At 54.5% G+C, this 23,507-nt stretch overlaps 1 protein-coding gene across 4 annotated transcripts in view; it reads right to left on the minus strand.

The window, feature by feature from the left end:
• The window catches only part of ASTN2 (astrotactin 2), a 377,208-nt gene that overhangs the window by 346,600 nt on the left and 7,101 nt on the right, over positions 1 to 23,507 (minus strand). Inside the window, exon 1 of one of the 4 annotated variants that reach the window (XM_074609113.1) lies at positions 19,450 to 19,472. The exons of the other annotated variants lie outside the window; for them this stretch is intronic. The gene's annotated coding sequence lies outside the window, so the exon portion shown is untranslated. Of the gene's footprint in view, positions 1 to 19,449; positions 19,473 to 23,507 lie in introns of those variants that run through there. 4 annotated transcript variants of the gene reach the window in all.

Below are 23,507 nucleotides of genomic sequence, written 5' to 3' on the forward strand. Positions count from 1 at the left end.
CGGCACATAATGGTGACAGTTGTACAGTCAGAGGCCTCAAGAACGCACCGAGACCTCAATGCTTAACAAAAAAAGGCTGCTTATCTGCCAAGGAAAGCAGATCCCCCAGGAACGCATGTTCTAGCTGGCTGCCTACAATTTACTTTGACTTCTTGGGACAAAAGAAAGTTTGAAAGCCTTGGAGACAAACCAGGCTGCCTAAAGACACCGCCTGTGATAACGACGTTGTGAGCATTGCTAAGATTACTTCTGCATTCAGAAGGAACTGATGGGGCTTGGTGGGGGGGGAGAAGGATGGATCACAGCCGCCAGGTTGTGAGTTTTGTTTTTTTAATTGACTGCCACCTTGAGATAGTTCTCCTTCCCAACGTGAAAAAAAAAAAAAAAAAGAAAGAAAGAAAAAAAATCACAACAAAGCAAACGGCACCTTGAGCCTATGAGATCCTTTTCAGCAAAGCAGTGGCTTGAAGCCTCTGTGACACAGGTCCTTAAAGCCCCGCACGCGCCCGGGCTGCGCTGCTGAATCGGGACCGATGCTCCCACAACGAAGTCACACAGATACGTGTCCTGCGCTTACGGGACACAAGCCACCACCCCCAGCCACGCTGCGCACCAGGGACTTCAGGCCTGTCAAGTTTAACAAGTTTTAAGTTTTCCCCTCGGAGAAAGCACGCGATGTGAGCACAAGCAGAACGACGAAACCTGCCTCCCTCCCGCCCCCCCCCAAAACACAGAACCACTTTCAAGCTGTTCTTTCGCTCTAAATATTTATTTTCTTTTCAGATTTATCTCCCCCAGGCCCTACAGGAAAGGAACAGAACAGCCCCCCAACAGCAGCCAGACCAGCAAACACCGCTGCGGGCACCGGGGTCTGCGGGGAGGGGAGCGCGGCTCCCAGGGGAGGTGGTCCCCAGGCTCTGCCTTGGCCGGCATCCCCTCCCTGCTGTCCCCGTGCCCAAAACCTCATCCCAGCCCTGTCCCAACCTCCAGATAGATGAGCTCAGGGCCACGCTGAATCATACTTTTTTTTTTTTCTTTTTTATCCCCTCGAGTTGGCACCCAGCCCTCGCTCTATAGCTTCTCCTGGCTTGGTTTCAACACCGATAGGTTTTATTATTATGCCTTGCTGCCCTAATTCTCTCCGCACTCAATTTTCCATTGACACCTTGACCCTCTGCCGCGGTTGGTAGCGCGGGGCAGGCGGCAGGCAGCGTTCCGTCACCCGCACCATGAAACCAGAGTTGAAGGGCAGGCGAGAGGCATCCTCCCGGTCCAGCCGGCATCCGCACGGACACGGTCCTGCGGGAGAGGGAAGGCTGGGAAGTTTCTGACGGGAGCAGAAAGACACGGAGGGGGAGCCGGTGAATAAAAGGAAAGCCAAGGAAAGCAAAAAAAAGATGCAGCACAAAGAAAGCAAAGGGTCAGGGGAAGAGAAAGAAGAGAGCAAAAGCAGCAGAAATTCGGCTGACGGGGTAGGAATTGCGTTGCCGATGCGCGGTGATGGAATAACCGCATGGCACCAGCTCCAGGCACCGTCGGGGCTGTGGTTGCCCCAGGGCAACTCTCCCAGCTCCAAGTGTCACCAATTCGGCTTCTGGTCACCTTTTCCCAGCCCCGCCGGGGTGCCCAGCAGAGCAGCAGGAGAAGATGGGGATGGTTTTGCTCCCAGGACTACAGAGGCTCATTTCTGCCTTCTCTTCTGGTTTCTACTCAGTCAGGCGGGTTGGGCAGAGGGAGCTGGTTGCCCTCAGCCCATTCCTGGGGTTTACCAAAAGAAAAAAAAAAACAGAAGAGCACTAGGAAGCGGCTCCCACCTCAGAGCCCCCATTCCAGCTCCGAGCACTATGTCCATGTGTCTCAGCCTGCACGGCAGGCGGCACAGGAGCCTGGCAGCACCCTCAGTTTGCCTCGAACCCGGGACTTCCCACCCCTTCGCTGGGCAGAGGGATGCTGACGCACAAGCGCAGCATCCCTAACCCGCAGCCCTGCCCCGGCTGGTGCTGGCTGTCCCCAGAAGCCACCTCACCCGCTCCCGCTGGCTTTGCCACGCCGTCCCAACCCACGCCATCTCCCAACACACTCCATCACAACCCCGACTCACGGGGGGCGTGCAAATACCCGCCAAGGAGCAACCCTGCTGGGGGGGAGAGCAAAGGGATCGGTGCTAGCATGGCCCAGGGGGCTCTGGGGGGGAGGAGGAGGAGGAGGAGGAGGAGGAGGAGGAAGAGGACAGCTCAGGCTCACAGCTGCCTGCTGCGGAACACAATGCGGAGATGGAGAATGGCCTGTGATTACAATTTGAAGGGCTTCTATGCACTGAAAGGGAACTGATTCAATTGTGCCGCAACTCCCGAGAAGCTGTCAGCAATCAAGGCGTTCTCCCTGCTACAATCATCGGAGTCAGGGTGCGAGCGAGAACAGAAAAAAGAAGTATAGCCTAGGTGATGGCAAGGTAGAGCAGCGCGGCTCATTCTGCAGCTGTGATTTCCTTCCCCATCAGCATCTGTCGCGGGAGGGAGGGAGCATCAGGGAGACTGGCAGGGGCACAGAGGAGCCGCTGGTTTGTGAAACGCTGCTCTGGCGAATGCCAGATGTCCCCAAGAGACACCAAGCCAGGGACCGCCAGAGACTGGAGGAGGAGGGGGTGCTGCAAGGGATGAATTTGTGATGCGGGTCTTGTGGCCGCTCGCTCCCATGAAGTCCCCTGCGGGCATCACATCCCCTGGGGCTGCGAGCATCCGCGGGCAGCAAGAAGGCAGCCAGCCATCCCACGCGCAGGCAGCACCTCCATCCCAGGCACCTTCTGCATCCCATCCAACCCCCTTTTACCCTTAATGCGGGTAAAATTTTAGCCCAGCCTCCCTTTCCCACGCGCACCCCACTGGCGACGGCTCCCGCAGCCGAGCCCAGCACCCATCCCTTCATTTTGAAATGAGAACAAACGCAGCTTTCACTCCACCGATTTGAGATCCGAGCTGCTGAAAGCCACTTTCGGCGCCTCACTGCAAAACTCCCACCGGGCCAAGAAAACTTTTAACACAAACAAGCCAGAAACAAAAAAACCCTCTGGCTCCTGTCCTTCCCCGTACATCCCGCTATTCACGGGGAGCGTAAACACTCCCGGGGTGCGTGTGGAGGGGAAGGCGATGAAGCAGATGCCGCAGAGCTGGAGGGCACCAAAGACAACTGCAATGTCAGCCCTGCCCGTGCCCACCACCCGCTGCCTGCAGCCCCCGGGCACCAGCAGCACGGAGTTACTCGCTGTCACTCATGCACAAAACTCCATTTGCGGAGCTGGAAAACAACCCCGAGAAGATTTCGGGTTTGGGGGCTGCAGGAGTTTGGGAGATCATTTTAAAAAGCCAGCACTATGCCAGAAACGCTTGCTTTGCCATGAGTTCTGCTCAGCCACTAATCCCAAATCTGAACCGCCGGCATGCTCCGAGCGGGACACGTTATTTCAGAGTTTATCCCCTGCCCACGGACAAATCATAGAATCATAGCATGTGTTGGGTTGGAAGGGACCTCTAAAGGCCATCTAGTCCAACCCCCTGCAGTCAGCAGGGACACCTTCAACTAGATCAGGTTGCTCAGAGCCTCATCCAGCCTGGCCTTGGATGTCTCCAGGGATGGGGCCTCCACCCCCTCTCTGGGCAACCTGGGCCAGTGTCTCACCACCCTTAGTGTAAAGAACTTCTTCCTCATGTCTCATCTAAACCTGCCCTGCTCTAGTTTAAACCATTGCCCCTCATCCTATCGCTACATGCCCTTGTAAATAGTCCCTCCTCAGCTTTCCTGAAGCCCCTTCAGGGACTGGAAGGGGCTCTAAGGTCTCCGCGGAGCCTTCTCTTCTCCAGGCTGAACCCCCCCAGCTCTCTCAGCCTGTCCTCACAGCAGAGGGGCTCCAGCCCTCGGATCATCTTCGTGGCCCTCCTCTGGCCCCGCTCCAACAGGTCCACGTCTCCCCTGTGCTGAGGGCTCCAGAGCTGGACGCAGCACTCCAGGTGGGGTCTCACCAGAGCAGAAGAGAGGGACAGAATCACCGCTCTGGATCTGCTGGCCACAAACCCTCCCCAGCCAAAAGCAAGCCCGTAAAAGCTCCAGCAGGAAGGATGGCACCAGGACACGTGTGTTCACCTCCCCACGTGCAGAGCTCCCTGTTAACCCAGCCGAAGATTATTTTTTTTTTCCAGCTTTGCAGAACTACCACTAAAGAAAAGGCCGATCTCTGAAGCCTGCCTGAAATCAGCAAAATGCATTACGTGCACATTGGTAGGTAGAAGCTATCCCAATATCCAAGGAGATCATAATTACCTCATTTGCCTACTAAAATGCTACTGTGACAATATTTAAGTTAGAATGCTTTGGTTATTTGCTAAAAATTATGTGGTAGCAATCAAGTGAAAATTTAGGCCGTAATGCAGCCATAGCAATATTGCTAGTAATTTGTGTAACCAATAACAATTATTTTTAATGTGTTAGCCAACATGTTTAAATAGGCTTTTTTATATACACATACATATGTGTGTACATATACCCAAGCACTGATGGGTAACATGGGCTCAATTTCCTCCCCCACCCTGAAAAATGAGACGTTTGAAGCATCGTTCTTCGTTAGCGCAGCAGGAGATGTGACGCTTCCGCAAGAGGACGTCTCCCGGATACCCTGATCCACTCCCCGCCAAGGGATGCGGAAGATGAAGCCCCCCATCAGCTGATGGCAACCTGCACCATCAGAGGATGAATACACTGAGTCCTACGGAAAAGGAGACTGGGGGTGAGAGGATGGGGGGCAGCATGATTTTCCCTTCTCTGCAAGCCCTCCCTAGGGTCAATAGCTTTTTCCACCCGGAGATTACTGGGGAAAACATCCTGGAGTCTTTCTTGCAAGGCTTCTGTAGCTCTGCTCCCAGGCTTTAACCTCGATTTTTAATACGCAGCCCACCCCGTTGTGCAGGGTGCGAGGTTTCTTTTCTTCTAAACAATAAAAAAAAAAAAAAAAAGGAAATAGACTCATACATTTTTACTTGGCATTGCCCTCAGAAGATGGAAATCTGATTACTTATTCCTTGCAATCCCAAATTACCCCTGCCAGGCCAGACACAGTAAATAAATCCCTGCTTCTAGAGATACCCTCTCCATGATAAGTGCATGATGGGACCAGCATCCCATTGACCCGAGGACACCGGGCACATCGGCGGTTACCCCGTGGGTCTGTGTCATTGCCGGCAAGCAATCCCAGGAGGGATTAGCAGGAGAGCCCAGCGGGATGATGCATTTCCCCAGCTGAGAGCAGCCTTTGGGAGCACGGACACCAAAACTCAATTTCCTCCTCTGCCGTGGCATGTCACCTTGTGGAAACGAGGGAGAGGATGGGGGAGAAGGAGGAGGGATGCAAGGGAGGATGGATGTTTCTATTCAAAGGCATCCCTCCCGTGTCCTACCCATCCTGAGAACTCCAGGAAGAAGCTTGCTTCATTTGTAGGAAGCAGGGAAAAAAGAAAAAAAAAAAAAAAAAGGCAATATAAGGGGTTGCTGTAGCCTTCCGGCAGCTGGAGTACGGGAGAGCTCTTCCAGAAACGTGAGCAGCTCTTCCAGAAACCGGCTGTTCCTGAAGACACAGGCGGGCAGGAGAGATCACGGCAATCACACAGCACGACCCCCTGCCTGACAGTGGACAGTTAATTTCATGTGGGGATTTGTGCTCCATTTTCAGCCCAAATTTATCTAATTGCAGCTTCCAGCTGCTGGATACACTTATGCCCGAGCTGGCAAGGTGGGCGGCTTTGCTCTGAACAGCCTTATTTTCCCAAACACAGAGAGATGGTCAACAACGCTATTTTTCCCCCCCGAGCTTTCGCACCAGGGAAGGGCCGCAGCCACGCGCCTCGAGAACGGGCTGCTTTTGCCGTACGAGAAAGAAAACAGCAATTCCCAGCAGAGCGCTGGGCTGCGCACCAGCCGCCCTCCTCAGACCACCGCACGCGGGCAGGCGGCTCCCCCACGGCTCCCCCCATCTCACGGGGAGCATCTCCATGAAAAAATGCTCCCCCCAAAAAAAAAAAAAAAAAAAAAAAAATCAAATGAGGCACGAGCTATCAGAAAAGCTACACCAGAGGCACACGTTGAGGTTTCTCGGAAGTTGTAGCTACTTAGTGAAACTTGGGCATCCTGGCTGCCAAGCTAATTTCAGTCCTTCAGATCCGAAAAGGCTTCTTAGCTCCGGTACAGGGTTGTACCAAACACTAATATCATCCACACCATTTTAGGATGCTTTTCTTAAAAGCTGTGAAAACGGTAAAGCAGCTGCAGTATTTTTTATTATTATCATTATTATTATTATTATTATTATTTTATTTTTAAAAAGCAGAAGATCGCAACGCCGGGACTGTAAAGCTAAATACCAAACCACAGGCGAGCAGGAACTTGGAACTTCACTCGGAGTTTAATTAAGGGTCAGGTAATATAGAAACCAGCAAAGTCTAATCTGAACAGGTCAAGGCAACGCAACTTCCTTAAGGGATGGTGGGGAAGAGGCATGCTAAGCAACCCGGCAGTATTATCTGCGAAAGAAAGCCTTTAAAATAAGATGAAGGTGATTTAGGGGGTCTAATTTCAGCGGATTTTCGCAGCCCTTATGCTAAAAGCGCTTCATAAAAGATTAAGGAAAATAAACGGCTACCCAGTCAGGGGCACGGCCAGGCAGGGATTACAGCCGGCGAGGCACAAGGAAACAAAGACAGCGCTTCCCACATCGAAAAGAGGTTCACGGGGGCCAACAACGTTACGGAAACACCACAAAAAGCGGAGAACAAGTCGCAGTGACGGAGGATGTTGGGGAGCTTTGGTTCGCTGCGGCGACGGGGGCCGAGCAGCTCCGACTGGATTCATGACGCGCTGCCGGAGGTGGACGATGAAACTCTGTTTAGGCGAGTGAACAGCCATGTTCTGCGCGCTGAACCGCTCACCAGAGGAAGGTGGATGTACTGAATCATGGAATCATAGAACGGTTTAGGTTTGAAGGGACCTTAAAGATCATCCAGTGCCGCCCCCTGCCCTGGGCGGAGACACCTCCCACCAGCCCAGGTTGCTCCAAGCCCCGTCCAACCTGGTCTTGAACCCCTCCAGGGATGGGGCAGCCACAGCTTCTCTGGGCAACCTGTTCCAATGCTTCACCACCCTCACAGTATATTTTAGTTGTTTTCTCTCCAATTCTACCGATAAAGGAGACTCCAAAGGAGGACGACAAAGCCGCATCCCTGAGGCAGGACGCATCCCTGGCTGCTAATGGACCAGGAGAAAAGAGCCAGCTGTGCCTCATCTGGCAGGAGACGGCAAAGGAGACTGCAAGGCCTGATCACATCCCTCTGACAGCAGATAAGCCACCACGGCGGTACCCACGGGGAGCAGGGCTGCCTTCCACCAGCTCCAAAGCCGGGGCCTGCCTGCCCACGGCAGCGGAGATGCTGGTGGTGGTGGGACTGCCCACGTGTGCATGGGTAGGAAAAAGCTACTCGGGGAACACCTGAAATTTGATTCACAACCTGCAACACCTCTCCAAAGAAAGGCACGAGGACACGGAAAGGCACAGACTTCACATTGTTTTCTGAATTTGGCAGAACAGGCGCTCGCAGCCTGGCCAGTGCCCAGATGTTGCCCATCCAGACCCTTCATCTCCCACTCCCGGCTGGAGATCTGCCACGCCGGCCCTTCTCATCACCCCGAGATCTGCCACCAGCCAACCCCTTCTCTCCCCACACCAAAAAAGTCCAGGAGAGGTCTGAAATACAGCATTTTGTGGCTTTTCAATGCTTTTTTCCCCCCGCACCTGCTTCCTCAGCAGAGAAACAGGGCTCACGCTGACTCCGAGGGCTGCTCTCCCCAGAAACTCCCCCGTGAGCTGCACACCAGGACATCTCCACACTGGACATGGGGACTCCAGCCAGACACATATGGGTTTGCCAAGCTGCAAAGTTTATGGAGAACATCTGCAGGCAGGATTGTGCGTGCAGCCCGTTTGGAGGCAGCCCTGGAAGCTTCTCAGCAAATATTTGACATATATTTTTGGGAGGTGTTTTTGGGGGGAGCTGCCAACTCATGCAAGCAAATTAAATTGAAGAGAAGCTGGTTCAGTGCTTTTCATTAACAACCCTCCAAGGGGGGGGGGGGGGAAGTAATTCCAAGTCGAAGGTAAAAACGGAAAAAAAAAAATAACCAACAGTTTTCTTCATGCGATGCTAACACAGAGTAAATCAATCAAACCCTGCTCCCCCACGACAGGGGAGGACGCATCATTGAACAACGCTCATCGCTCCCCGTTGGTGATATCTCACCCGTGCCGGGAAAGCCTCACCGAGCAGCGGCCCCGGGGCCGTGGCAGTGATGCAGGCTCCTGGTCCCATCCCAGCGGCTTCCTGCCATCGCAAAATACCCGAGCGATGCACTTTGCTAACACCACCACGAGAAAAAAAGACCAATCAGTTCTTGGGCAATTTAAGACCTTGCCTTTTTTTTCCAGGGACCCAGGATTAGCAGCCTCCATGCACCTAACGAGAAGCCGTTCAGCTAAAACTTCTGGAGAAATCCAGAGACAGAAAGCGTCCAGCTTCCCAGGGATTTTTCAGTAGGGAGCACTAATGACATCAATGAGAAAACCAGTTGAGCTTTGTACACCTGCTACCTTGTGGCACTTCTTCGTCAGCATCTCCAGCAGCATCTAACAGCAGGAGCACGCTACCAACAAATCCCAAGCACTGCACTTCATTCCTACGGACAGAAAAACATCAGGGCTGAGATACCTCATGTCTCAGCACAGCCATTCGGCCAAGGAACAGCCCTACACACGCCAACAGCCACCCGCACATCCCTCCTCCGTGAGCCCCACGGTCTGTACGGCACCGGGGATGTCGTGCTCGAACACCACGAAGCCGGGAGCCACAGGGAAGACCAAACTTTGGACGGGAGCCCAAGCAGGTAAAACTAGCAGTGCCACACCACCACGTATAAAATGAGCGCCTCTTTAAAAGCCCTTGCAAATCAATTCAAATAAACTCCCAGGTAACCCCCCCGCCCCCCCATAATCAGCCAAACTGGTGCAGAGATGAGGAAATCTCACCCCATGCACTACCCTTGCTGCAGGCGCATCCCCAAGGCTCTAAAAAAAAACAAACATAGAGGTTATATGGGACAAAAGTGTTAGCATTTAGTCTGAGCGTGGACTGGAGAGTCTGCTTCATACCCCAGAAGCATCGCTGGGTACCAGCACAGAGCCTGGTGGTGGGGACTGGGAAGAGACAATCATTTACTGGAGCTAACTGGAAGAGGGAGAAGAAGTCAACGCTCCACAGGAGCCCCATCAACAGGAGCATAGAATCATAGAATCAAAGAATCATAGGGTTGGAAGGGACCTCTGGAGATCATCTAGTCCAACCCCCCTGCCAGAGCAGGGTCACCTAGAGCAGGTTACACAGGAACATGTCCAGGCGGGTTTTGAATGTCTCCAGAGTTGGAGACTCCACCACCTCTCTGGGCAGCCTGTTCCAGTGCTCTGCCACCCTCAGGGTAAAGAAGTTCCTCCTCATGTTTAGGTGGAACTTCCTATGTTCAAGTTTGTGCCCATTGCCTCTTGTCCTGTCCCCGGGCACCACTGAAAAGAGCCTGGCCCCATCCTCCTGACACCCACCCTTTAAGTATTTATAAGCATTGATAAGGTCCCCCCTCAGCCGTCTTTTTTCCAGACTGAAGAGACCCAAATCCCTCAGCCTTTCCTCATAAGAGAGGTGTTCCAGTCCCCCAATCATCTTTGTAGCCCTCTGCTGCACCCTTTCCAGCAGTTCCCTGTCCCTCTTGAACTGGGGAGCCCAGAACTGGACACAGCACTCCAGGTGCGGCCTCACCAAGGCAGAGTAGAGGGGGAGGATGACCTCCCTCGACCTGCTGGCCACGCTCTTCTTGATGCACCCCAGGATGCCATTGGCCTTCTTGGCCACAAGGGCACATTGCTGACTCATGGTCATCCTGTTGTCCACCAGGACTCCCAGGTCTCTTTCCACAGAGCTGCTCTCCAGCAGGTCAGCACCCAACCTGTCCTGGTGCATGGGGTTGTTCCTTCCCAGGTGCAGCACCCTACACTTGCCCTTGTTGAACTTCATAAGGTTTCTCTCTGCCCAGATCTCCAACCTGTCCAGGTCTCTCTGGATGGCGGCACAGCCTTCCGGTGTGTCAGCCACCCCACCCAGCTTGGTGTCATCAGCAAACTTGCTGAGGGCGCACTCTATCCCCTCATCCAGGTCATTGATGAATATGTTGAAGAGGACTGGACCCAGTACTGACCCCTGGGGAACACCACTCGTCACTGGTCTCCAACTAGACTCTGTGCCCCTAATCACAACCCTCTGAGCTCTATCTTTCAACCAGTTTTCTATCCACCCCACTGTCCATTCATCTAACCCACACTTCCTAAGCTTCCCTATGAGGATGCTGTGGGAGACCGTGTCAAACGCCTTGCTTAAGTCAAGGTAGACCACATCTACCGCCCTCCCCTCATCTATCCATCTAGTCATGCCATCGTAGAAGGCTATCAGATTAGTCAGACATGATTTCCCCTTGGTGAATCCATGCTGAGTACTTCTGATAGCTTTCCTTTCCTCCACGTGCCTTGAGATGACACCCAGAACGAGCTGTTCCATCATCTTTCCAGGGATGGAGGTGAGGCTGACCGGCCTGTAGTTCCCCGGCTCCTCCTTCTTGCCCTTCTTGAAGACTGGAGTGACATTGGCTTTCCTCCAGTCCCCAGGCACCTCGCCTGTTCTCCAGGACTTTTCAAAGATGATGGAGAGCGGCCCAGCAATGACTTCTGCCAGCTCCCTCAGCACTCTCGGGTGCATCCCATCAGGGCCCATGGACTTGTGAATATCTAGATGATCTAATTGGTCCCTCACTCGCTCCTCCTCAACCCAAGGGAAGTCGTCTTCTTTCCCTGTTACTTTATTCAATGCCTGGGACTCCTGAGGGCTGGGCCGAGCAGAATCCCAGTAGAGATGCGACGGTTGATGCCAGCGCATCCCCAGCCCACGCTCCATCCTAACAAAGACACAAGTGACGTTCGAAAGGGAACGTGGTTGACTTCCCCCCACAGCCCCCTCTCGGACAGAGCCAGGAAGCTACAGACTGGTCAAATTTACGCCTCCATGCGCGTCCAGCATCTACTGTCTCTGCAAACACTGCTCGGGAAAGCCCCTTCAAATGGGATTTCTTCCCACTGGGGGTTTTTCCTCCGGTACAAATCTATTTGAAAAGAAGATAAAGCATCTGCAGTTTGACTGAGGTTTTATTCAGAGAAAGCTCTGGCTCAGAAATAATTGCCGTTTGCTATAATTGGTGAGATGCAGGAAGGGACTAGATACAAGTGGAGTCTGGTGCAATTTTGGGAGATTTGTTACGCTTAGCTCGCTTCTATCAATTTCAGTGGCTCAGACGCTTATGACCTGTTGCTCAGCTTATTGTGAAAATGGCTTTTATTTACTGCACTTCCATTAAAAGATGAAATCCATGCATAGGGCTCACAGGGCAGAAAATCACAGTTTACGTCTCAGCTTATCTCCCTTCAGCGGCCCCAGCTCATTTTCACCCTGGCTCGCTCCCAGCTGCTATAAAAAAAAAAAAGTATTTCCGAGCAGTGTTTCGAGTAGCCAAGGCCCCTTCCAGCGCACAGGGCAGGAGGCACAGTCAGATTTTAAGGGAGTTCTCAGTGCTGCAGCCGCCGGGAGGGGAGGATGGAGCCACGGGGAGGATGAGGATGGAGGGATGAGGATGCTGCGGTGCAGGCAGGCTCGCGGCTCCCAGCGCACAGGACACCTCGGGTCCTTTTGCAGCAAGGACCCTGCTGCACTCTCAACCACTCTCCAAGCCCTGGCCAGTGCTGCCAGGCTAGCAGCTCCCAACCTAAGGAGACGGGATAAGCCAAAGGTTCGTCCCACGCTGTGCTCCTGGAGGGCAGGGTCCTGCTCTCCTGGATCTCCAGAGCTTCCCCTCCTGCAGCCCCAAGCCCCCCTCACAGCAGAGCGGGCATCACCAACGCAGCAGCAGGCTCAGCACCTCCTCCTGCACCAGTTCCCTCCCAGTGCTGCCCGCAGACACCACAGCGCTTCTCCCCAGAGCTGCGCCCAGCCTGTGCATCAGAAGAACAGAGCGAGCAGCGGCGGGATGTCGGTGCCTCCTCCCGTGCCGGCTCTTCCTTTGCGTGGCAGACGTCGCCAGCCCCCTGAGAGGGTCTTGGGGAGGGAGGACGGGCGTGCAGGCAGCCCGAGCTCTCCCATCCTCGTGAGAGGCCATTTGAACACCAGACACGCCATCTCCAAGGGTAGCTGGAGATGGTCCCCGGCACCAGCGTGGAGTTGCTAAGGTTACCTCCTCGGCTGCCTAATTAGAGAAGCTGTCACTCTCTCGCAGAGATCAGGAGACGTGCGCGCACGCAGGGGAGAGGGGAACTTTCAACCGTGCACATCATTTTTAGCACGCTAAAGCAGAGAGAAAACCCCGGCTCCTAACGGGACGGCATGTTACAGCCATCGGACTCGACAGCAGCATCCTGCTCTCCCGCCGCCCAGCCGCCTGCTGAGCTGCGGGGAGAGCCAACAGCTGGAGAAATGCATGGGGCAGCAGCTACCCCAGCTCGGAGAAGGAGTGGATCCCGGTCTGTTGAGCCCACTTATCACCTCCTCCTCCACCCACCCACCCATTTCAGCCATTTCTTCCACTTCTGGCTTTGCGCTTCCACTGGTCTCCTTTCCTCAGCTCCTCGTGCACCACCAGCCTGCAGGCAGGGCAGCAGGAAAGGAGCCGGGAGGGTCTGTCCCTCTCTCCCACCTCCACATAGGAATCCTACATCACGTTGGTCATGCAAACTGGGAACCCCCCCAGAGCCCTTGCGAACAGGAGTAAGGAAGAGGCAGAGGGAGGAGTTCTCACTCGGTCAACGTCATTTCATGAATCGGCAGCAAAGCCAAGACGACAATTCCAGAATGACTCAAAAGCCCTGTATTTTCCACCAGAAGAATCCACACACTCATGTGTGCCTCCTGTAACAGTCCAGTAAAGACCATGGAGGGAAGCTCTTCCCCCTGACCAACACAGCTAAGAGATTACTCTCACCTCCTGAAACCAGTTCCCAAATCCCATATACAAGGCCAGGAACCAAGCTGGGAGAATGGAATAAGACACAAGAAGTACAGCACCTTGAAGAGGCTCAGGAGAGCCTCTCCGTCTTTTGGGAAGCACCCAAGGATGACATGCACATCCCACGTATGGCTTCCCCTTTGTACAGCCAGCTCTGAGCACTTTCCTGCCCATCTCCAAAAGTGAAGGACCTTCCTCCACGATGTGGAGAAGGCAAGACCATCCCCATCCATGGTTAACACTCAAGATTCAAGAGTGCTGGGCAGAGGGAACCCAGGTCTGTCCCACCCAGCACCATCCATCAGCTGGCAACCTTGGGAGAAAGCACAGAAACCATCTAGTCTCTGTGGCCAGGCCTTCGAGGAACAGGAGAAGCATTATTCCTGGATGGCAGCACTGCTGGGGCGTGACTTTGCTGGTTCAGGAAAGTTTAAGCGCACCAGGATAAAAAAGCAGATGCAGCCAAAAATGCAAAGAGATCCCTGGAGCTGAAGCGCTTGCCAAGTTTCTCCCTAACGCTTCAAGACACCCACTCATCCTCCCCAGGGGCTTGTCAGACTCACATGGCAAAAAATACACGCTCCACACCCACCCGAGCCCAAAAGAAAAGACCCTGAAATAAATCTGGAATTCAGGGCTGGCAGGAAGACAAAGTTGGGGGCGGAAGAGGAATTTTTGGTGTCTGTTTTCTAACGAAGGAACTGCCTGACAGCTCTTCTGCAGCAGACCAGAGCTCGTGGCCCTGTAACTCGCGCAGCCCCCTCAGACATGGCAATAGATTGGTTTTAATTACAGGGCAGGCGCTTAGAGGCCCCTGAGTATCTGAGAGACCGCAATGAAAACTAGAGCTTAATGGGAATAAAAAAACCCATCACCACAAGCCAGTGTATTTAGGTGGTCACAGGAAAGACAATGCCAAGAAAAGGTGGTTGGTGAGCGACCAACGATGCTGTTGGCCATCCTGGCCAAGAGGAGCTGCAGGAGGTCACTTAGCACAGCCTCATTAGCCACCCCGGACACCTTCTTGTATGCTGCGTCTTCATGGGGTGCAAGATGAGGAGCAGCTGAGGGGGCTGGGGGTGTTCAGCCTGGAGAAGAGGAGGCTGAGGGGAGACCTTGCTCTCTACAATCCCCTGAAAGGAGGGGGTAGCCAGGGGAGGTCGGTCTCTGCTCCCAAGGAACAGGCGATAGGACAAGAGGAAACGGCTTCAAGTTGCTCCAAGGAAGGTTCAGACTGGATAGCAGGAAAAATTTCTTCACTGAAAGGGTTATCAAGCCTTGGAACAGGCTGCCCAGGGAAGTGGTGGAGTCACCATCCCTGGAAGGATTTCAAAGATGTGTAGTTGTGGTGCTGAGGAACATGGATTAGTGGTAACTTGTCAGTGCTGGGTTAATGGTTGGACTTGATGATCTGAAAGGTCCCTTCCAACCATAACAATTCCATGACTCGATACGAGGCTGCTCTGTGCAGGAGCCAAGGCACAAGCAGCCGGGGCTGGACCAAGGGACCGCAGCTTAAACCGGTGAGATGCAACACTGGGACAGGGGAGCCAGTCGCTGGAAGAGGCTGTGACAGAGCCCAAGCTGCTGGAAGTCCCCAGACCCACCAGGCCATTCGCCCTCCCCACACCAGTGCTTCATAGCCAGCCTCTGCCCCATAAGACCAGCTTCCCCAGTGCCCAGGGCTGAGCTGAAATGGCACGAACCGACGAGCCCCAGGGAACAGCCAAGGAGCAGGAGCAGCCCAGAGATGACTCTGCCGACACTGGAGGTGGCCAGCTCCAGCCTCCCCCTTCGCTCCTCACTGAGAGGGTGCTGCTTGGTTAATCCATTAGGCAGCTGCTTGCTAAACAGCTGTGAAAAATCAGTTTTCACAGACCATCTCCAACCGCAGCGAGCGCTGCTGGGGTCAGGAGTGGCGAGGGCATCGCTCGGGCAGCAAGGACGGGACCAGCACAATTCCGCGCTCCATCAACATCTCATCTCGTGCCCTCCTCCTGCTGCTCTGCCGATCCAGCAGCTGCCTTGGAGGACAACAAGCACCCACCAGGGCAGGAGGCACACTGCTCCGTCCCTGGAGGGGTTCAAGGCCAGGTTGGACGGGGCTTGGAGCAACCTGGGCTGGTGGGAGGTGTCCCTGCCCAGGGCAGGGGGGTTGGAACTGGATGGGCTTTGAGGTCCTTTCCAACTCAAACCATGCTATGATTCTATGAACCCACTGCTCTCTCCACCAAGGCTGCACAGAGCTCACCCTGCCCAGCACACACCAGTAACACCAACAGACACCACTCACTTCGCCACACTGGACGCAGGGTCACCTACATGACACCCCAAGCCAGCAGCACCTCAAAGCGCCTTCACCAATCTTCGGGGATGGTCGCGTCTGATTCTGTCCGGGGAAAGTCTTGTTGAGAGCTGTCTTTCATGCAAACTTTATTTTTCTTTTCCTTTTTTTTTTTTTTTTAAATGTGTCAGTTTAAGATTGTAAAAATACTTTCATCTTCAAAAAGGTGTCACAACTCCCCTTCAGCATTTTCATAACAATGCCGCGATTTCAGCTTCAAAACATCTTTCCAAACTTATTGTTCACACATACGCCGAACTTTAAAGCTCAGAACTGAGGGGCTGCGATGAAACTGGAACAAGCCGCTCTTTGAATAAAGACAAGTTTTCCTTTCATCTAGTGCTAATTAACAGAAGCATCCACCCCTCTGCGCCGGCCCCTGGTCAGCACTCGGTGTGTCCATGAGACCTCAAAGAAAAACCTCCCTCTTCCCTCACTGCAGCCCGTCTGGGCATGGCACAACGCAGCATCCCCATCAACGAGGCACTTCCCAGAGGCCAACGTTAGGGAGATACAGGAGGGAGATGTAGGAGCCCCTCAGGAGGTGCTGTGGGACCCTTTCACCTCGGTTAGACGCTGACTGCAGCTATATGCAACCGAGCATCCCATGGGAACGCAGGAGCAAACCTCCATGGGATGCTCCAGGGACCTGTGCCCTGTTCCTCACCTTCTGCTGGACACCATAGCAGAGGCTGCTGGACAGGGTGGATCTCGGTGCACACCATGAGACCATTCTCCTGGCCTAACCTTTCCCTCTAACTCAGTTCATGGCAGGAATAAAAAAATATCCCTGGGCAGCTCCCTAACTGCTGCAAATATCTGCACAGAGTTGGAAGAACGAGAGCATGGAGAAGACTGGGGAGATGCCGCACGGCCATTACCAGCCAAATTAGAGCTGCAGGTTGTTCCCCAGCTGGGTCCAGAGCACCTCTCCTCTCGCCCAGGTCTCACCTGCCCTCCAGCTGCCACGGCCAAGGCGAGAAGCATCATTTCAAACAACAGCTTTTCTTGAATCTCACCCCTTCTTCCCCCACCCAACAACAGCAAAATGAGAAGAATATTAACACCTGCTGGTTTGCCCTTAGGTGCCTTCAGAGCAGTTTTGTAGAGAGAGGATCAGAACAAGTGGTGATTAAAAACTGCAGCCCCCCCCCGTCCGCAGCAAATCCTTGCCTTTTAGAGGCATAGCAAAAAATATCCCTTTCCTTCCCAGCCCAAACCCCCTCCGCCAGCAGAGTCGGGGAGCTGCTGTCCCACACCAGCTCCCTGCAGAGAGACACGGGGTCGTTTGGGACATGAGGTCACCAGGGAGGTGACCACAGAGCTGCTTCAGACATGGGCCAGGTATCCATGGAGAAATTTGCACCGTTCCTGCTGGAAACAGGCTTTGCAGACCACGGTCTACTAAAATATTGCCAGAGAAGCTGGGGCTGCTCCATCCCTGGAGGGGTTCAAGGCCAGGCTGGATGGGGCTTCCCATCCCTGGAGGGGTTCAAGGCCAGGCTGGATGGGGCTTGGAGCAACCTGGGCTGGTGGGAGGCGTCCCTGCCCAGGGGAAGGGGGTGGCACTGGATGGTCTTTAAGGTCCCTTCCAACCCAAACCATTCTACGATTGGGTTTCCACGACTTGTGGCACACCCCAAACCAGCCGAGAAACCTGCTGAGCGGTGAGAAACACGGTTTTGGGGAGGCAACGCAGCTGGGAGATGCCACAGGAGAAAGACGGAGGTGTTGCTCTGCAAAGGGAAGGCTCTGGCAAGGTTCAGCTCTTCCTCAGCATCCCCTGCAAACACCCTGTATCTCACCCCGGTGCCCGGGCCGCCACGCCGGCTCAGCTGGCAGCAGAGCTGCAAACAGGATTTTTTTTCCTCCTGTTTTGTGTTTTAAGTGGCTCATCGCAACATGCTGTAAAACCCTTCAGCGGCACGGAGGGAAAAGGTTTTACAACAGTCTTTAAAAGCGAGGCCAGGCAGCAGAGAGAACCTCCCCCGGCACACACAATTTTGGGCAGCGCATGGAATTTCGGGCAGCGCACGGAATTTTGGGCAGCGCACCAAAAAGGAGGAGCGGAGGGAGAAGCCGGCAGCATCCCTGCGCCTTGCATCCCGACAAATCCCAGCTCCCGTCCCTCTTCCCACACCAAAAGGAGGAGCAGAGGGTGAAGCCGGCAGCATCCCCGCGCCTTGCATCCTGACAAATCCCAGCTCCCGTCCCTCTTCCCACATGTCGCTGGGCCCCAGCACGGCAAGGAACAGCTTGTCAGCTAAAGCGGCAAAGGCGGCTGCTACAAAAGCAGAATAAAATTGAGTACAATGAGGAGCAGCGTGTCTGTCGTGCAAACCGCTGCTCCGGCAAGACCCCAAGCTGGCTACGAGCAGCCCCTACAGGCAGCGTCCCCGACCTCCCTCCCGGCTGCCGTGCCACCGGATAATGGATTTCCTTCTCCGACACAGCAGAAGGCAGGAACACAGCGAGGACAACTGTGCCGCTTGGCTGGGGAGAGCAAAGAACAGAAGAGGAAGAAACAGCAAGCGCTGGGATGTGATAAATGCAACGTACAGCAATGTAACGGAGTTTGTGTCTTCAAGCAGCTCTGGTTTCTTGAATTGTGCTAAAAGGCATGGCTCTTGCTATTTAATTAAATACACTTCTAGCCCCTCTGATCGCACTTGGAAAAAATAAAGCGAGAAACACGCGGCTGTTGATCCAGTACAAAGCACGCAGTTGCAACAACCACAGCAAGAACGACCGCAAACCTCTTGCCTTTTTGAAATTCAGTCCATATTGAAGGCTCTTGATGTCCAGGATCCATGAACTACACTGGCAACACCACCTTCCGTTCCCGGTGGCCTGAGGAACCATCTCCATGGGGTCCAGGGAAGGAGGCAAAGCTAAAGGAGCTGCGGGTGGCTACACCCCAGCTCCCTGGGGATGAGCTTTGGAGCCTCCAATGCAAGAGCAAATGGATGAAAAGGCTGTTATCCCTGCTCCATCCCAGGGGAACCCACAGCAACTCCCACACTCAAACATTAGGAAATAGCCTCCCTCCCTGGTGCGTTGTCTCCTCCTTAACTAGAGTGGTGGAGTCTCCATCTCCGGAGACATTCCAAACCCGCCTGGACACGTTCCTGTGCCACCGGCGCTGGGTGACCCTGCTCTGGCAGGGGGTTGGACTGGGTGATCTCCAGAGGGCCCTGCCAACCCCCACTGGTCTGTGATTCTGAGGACCCCAGGCTGGCAGGACCTCAGCCCCGCCGGCACCACGCACCCTGGCTCTCCCGTGCACCAGGATGCATTTAATGGCCACGAGCAAAGGCTGCTTTTGATTTTACAGTTTTTTTATAGCATGCATTTGAGGAGCTACACAGGATGGGGAAATACATCCCATAAACAAACTGCTAAACAAAAGAGGCTAAGTGTGTACCACTCCAAACAAAAATAGACTCCTGCTAACCTCCGCTTTTCAAGCATATGCCTCTGATGACAGCTCCGTTTGGTGCCCCTTATCCCACTTCCAGTTTTGATTTTTAGGCTCCGCCACCACTGACAGCATCTTCCGACGCCTCCCACAGCTCCAGGTAAACTGGGGGCAGAGAAAAATAAACCCAACTGGAGCCGGAGACCCCCGCGGGTGAGCACGGCAGAGGGTGCATCACCCTTCCCTGCTCCCACCCTGCGGGCGGTGGGAGGCGGCAGCAGCCCAGATGTTGCCAGAGGCTGCAGGATGTGGACACGCCATCAGCAGCTGGCGCCGGGACTGTCTCCGTGGGGACAGAAGGGGACGTTGGGTGACAGAAGACTCACACACCAAGTATTTCAGGCAGACGTTTACAGCCTTCCTCCCAAGAGCTTGCCGCCGCGCCTGGCAGCCGAACCTGCCACCCTCCTGATGCCCAGAAGCAATTTCTCAAGCGCTCAGACATTATTACCCGCTTTCTCGGGGCTCCACGGAGGGCACCATCCCCTGCGAACGCTAACGCTTTTTTCTGCCGAGATCCAAAAGCCGTTGAAGCTGCGCGAAAGGAATTCCCACCCACTCCCTACTGCCCCAGGAAGAATATTTCTCCGCTGGCTTTGCATAGCAAACAGCTACACGGTTTTCCTTTTTCTCCCGAGAAACTCAGGCCTAGAGGAAAACACCCGGCGCAGCGCCAGTCCGAGACCAGACTTCATAAAGTTCCCCTGGCGCGGGGGAGCTGGGGGGGGGACACATGCTGCTGCAGAGATTAGACTGCAGCCTTTACTGATAGCATTCAGTCACCCTGGCAGGCTGCAGCACACCGAGTTTGTAAAGCTCCTCGGGAATCCTTCAAGATGAAAGGTACAGTATGATACGGATGTATTATATCCATGGGCTTTGTTACAGCACACATTTCCCCGCGTGGTTTTATTGCTAGAACACAAAGTTCAGCCGAAGCCCGGGGGCTCTTCGGGTGACGAATGCGCCCTACAGCCCTCCCTCCCCTCCGCGGGGGATGGAAAATGCTGAAGCCCCCGACGTGAACACGGCAGACCTGCTATCTCAGATGAGGCCAACGTCATCGCTGCTGGACATGCCTTCAGCCCACAACATGTCTCGCTCCTCCCAACATACCTGTCGGGTACCCAAATGCCACTGCTGTGATCAGCTCCTCGACAGCATCCCACCTCTTCAGCTGGACCTACCACACGGCCTCCTGCCCCAAAGGCCATCCCTGGTACGGGCCAGGAGGCTCCTGTGGGCTGAGCCTGCTTTAACCATAGAATCACAGAATCATAGCATCGCCTAGGTTCCAAGGGACCTTTAAGATCCTCGAGTCCAACCACCAACCTAACACTGCCCAAACCACCACCAACCCATGTCCCTCAGCACCATGTCTGCCCCTCTGTTAAATACCTCCGGGGATGGTGATTCCACCACTTCCGCAGGCAACCTGTTCCAAGACTGGGTAACCCTTTCAGTGGAGAAATTTTTCCTAATATCCACCCCACACTCCCCTGGCGCAGCGGTATCAAGCGGTACCCGGCAGTGGCATCCCCTGAGAGACCTCGAGCTGCCCACCTCGAGCACCTCCTCCAGACAGAAGATGGCAGCAGACGTTTGCCACATTCAGCAGGTGGCCCGGGGGCTGGGGGGCCCCAGGCCCCACTGGGGCCTGAACTAGCAAAGCGCACGGAGATAAACCCCAGCATGTTGCTTTGGCTCAGGCTGTCTCTCCTGCAAATTCCTGTCTGCTCCTGGGATGGATGGAAGGAAACATTTTCTAATTTTTTTGGAAGCCTTATTGATGCCTGAAATGCTACAAATGAGTCTATGGACACAGCTTGACCTTGGGTGCCCAGTTTGGATGGCATGGAAGAGAGGGAGGGGAACGTGCATCCACCTCTTGGATCACCTTCCCAACACCTCACTCCTCCTGGGCACCTCTCTCTGTCCACACTTCCCAAGACATTAGAGGGGGAAGAACAAGGAGTGTGATGCCAACAAGCAGGCTTTCAGAGAAGCCTGGGGGGAATTCCCCGGGCACATTACAGGACAGGAAAAAGAGTTAAACCCCTCTAATTTAAACAGATGAGGGGTACACAGGACAAGAGAGAAGTGTGATGGGGGTAGAAGGAAAAGGGACGTATCAGGATGTCTCAACAAGCCCCAAAGCTCTCCAGGGCGACCACTCATGCTGGACCCACCACAGGAGGCTCCCGTGGGTTGAGCCTACCTTAATCATAGAATTGTCTAGGTTGGGAGGGACCTTTAAGATCATGGAGTCCACCCATTAGCCTAACACTGCCAGAACCACCGCTAACCCATGTCCCTCAGCACCACGTCTGCCTACTCAGACCCAGCAAAGGAGGGTGAAGGGTTTTCCATCTCCCTCCAACCCCCCAGAGCAGCCTGTGCGAGGCAGCGCTGAGTAATGAGACTGAGGTGCCAACATCTGGCAGCATCTGCCAGGGGAGCCCCTTTGCCCCGGGAAGCCCATCCGAGTGGGAACCTGCCCCAGAGAGCAGACCTCGCTCTGGGTGCGTTAATTAGATTGGTGGCATCAGCTTTTCCCCCAGCTCCCGGCAGACCCCCAAGCAGCAAGAGCAACACAGGAAGCGTGAGCGGCAGTGAGGGTCTACAGCCCCGGCACGCAGCCGTGGTGCTCCCTGGCCGGGGCAGATGAGCGTCAGGTCTTGGTCCGGGGCTGCTGCAAACACTGCTGCACCCCAGCCCTCCTCCCGCACACAACGTGCCATCGGGCTGCTGACACGGGAGCACCTAGAAGCTGATGTTACCGAGCAGCTGGCTAGAGGCAAAAAAAATAATAAAAATAATTAAAAAAATTCCTGTGCTGTTGCCAACTCCTGTCTTCTGTCACTTGATCCCATATTTTAGCGATGCACTCCCTGGAACACCAACCGCTCGAGCACCATTAAGAGTGGGATGGGAAGGATACGGGCTGTGAATGGCCTTGGGACAGCCGCATCCATGGGCACGCTGTGCCACGCCATCTCCCTGCGGGAGAGCATCCCTAGGGCTGGCCCGGGAGCCGGGCTCGCCCCGCAGAGCTCCAGCCACAGGCAAGGCCACCCCACTGCCCCCCAAGAGATACAAGGGAGGGGGAAAAAGGAAAAAGAACCAAAGCCTCAAAGGTATCAGCACAGCTGAGCTCTTCTGAGGCACCGGTGAGGCCCCACCTCGAGGACTGTGTCCTGTTTTGGGCCCCTCACTCCAAGAAAGACATTGAGGGGCTGGAGCAGGTCCAGAGAAGGGCAACGGAGCTGGTGAGGGGTCTGGAGCACAAGCCTTGTGAGGAGCGGCTGAGGGAGCTGGGGGACCTGAAAGGAGGGAGTAGCCAGGGGGGGTCGGTCTCTGCTCCCAAGGAACAGGCGATGGGACAAGAGGAAACAGCCTCAAGTTGCACCTGGGGAGGTTTCGGATGGATATTAGGAAAAAATTTTACACTGAAAGGGTTATTAAGCACTGGAACAGGCTGCCCAGGGAAGTGGTGGAGTCACCATCCCTGGAAGGATTTCAAAGATGTGTAGATGTGGTGCTGAGGGACACGGGTTAGTGGTGGACTTGTCAGTGCTGGGTTAATGGTTGGACTCGATGATCTGAAAGGTCCCTTCCAACCCAGGCGATTCTATGATTCTATGTCCACGGCCAGCATCAGGGCCGGGAGCAAACCTGGGGTCTCCACACCCTGCACCCCAGTTCTGCAGTCCCGGGGCTTTTCGGGAGGGTAGGTTCACCCTCCCAGGTTAGTCCATAGGGTCTTTGCAGCCAGGCCAGCACCCCTCCATAGACACATCTCATCAGACCCAGAGAAAGAAAGGTATCAGGCACCCAAATTCCCAGCCTGTCCCCATAGGAGCCAGGCGCACAGCCCCTGGGAGCCGTGCTGCGCTACCCCAGGCTCCTGCTGGTGACAGAATTCCTGTTTCATTCCCCTGCACTGGAAGAGCCGATGAGGATGCGTGCGAGGTGCTAAGCCCAGCAGGTCCCCTCTCCAGCTCTCCTCTCCCTGCAGAGGGATGCACGGCTAACCCTTACCACGCAGACCGTGCTGTGTCCGTGGAGGGCCCTTGTCTCCCCTCGTTTAACAGGATCACTCCCATGCATGTGCCCGGGAGCAACACCATCAGCTCAGTAATCTTCCTAAATACAGCAGTTACCAGGTGACTGGGAAAAAAAAAAAAAATATCTCTTTTACTGCTGATGCTGCTAATGGAAAATTTCTCCCCTTTTGCCGCTGCTTTCGAAGCCGGTGGTGGTTTCATACAGACTTTGTCTTGCACGGAGACGGGAGAGGTGGAGGTGCAGAGGGAGGGATGCGAGACTGGTGGGGAGCAGATAATGAGAAACAGAGGGGAACTCGGGCTTGTGCCTTCCTCCCCACCCACAGGCAGAGCCCTGGCTCCAAATCTTATCTGCCCCATCTTCTCGCAGGCAGCCGCAGCCCAACCTCCTCCTGCGAGGAATCCCTCCTTCTTCCTGGACCCAGGAACCCCTCCTTCCTCC

This window comes from Larus michahellis, chromosome 15, assembly GCF_964199755.1.
Source record: "Larus michahellis chromosome 15, bLarMic1.1, whole genome shotgun sequence".
NCBI classification, from domain to species: Eukaryota; Metazoa; Chordata; class Aves; order Charadriiformes; family Laridae; genus Larus; species Larus michahellis.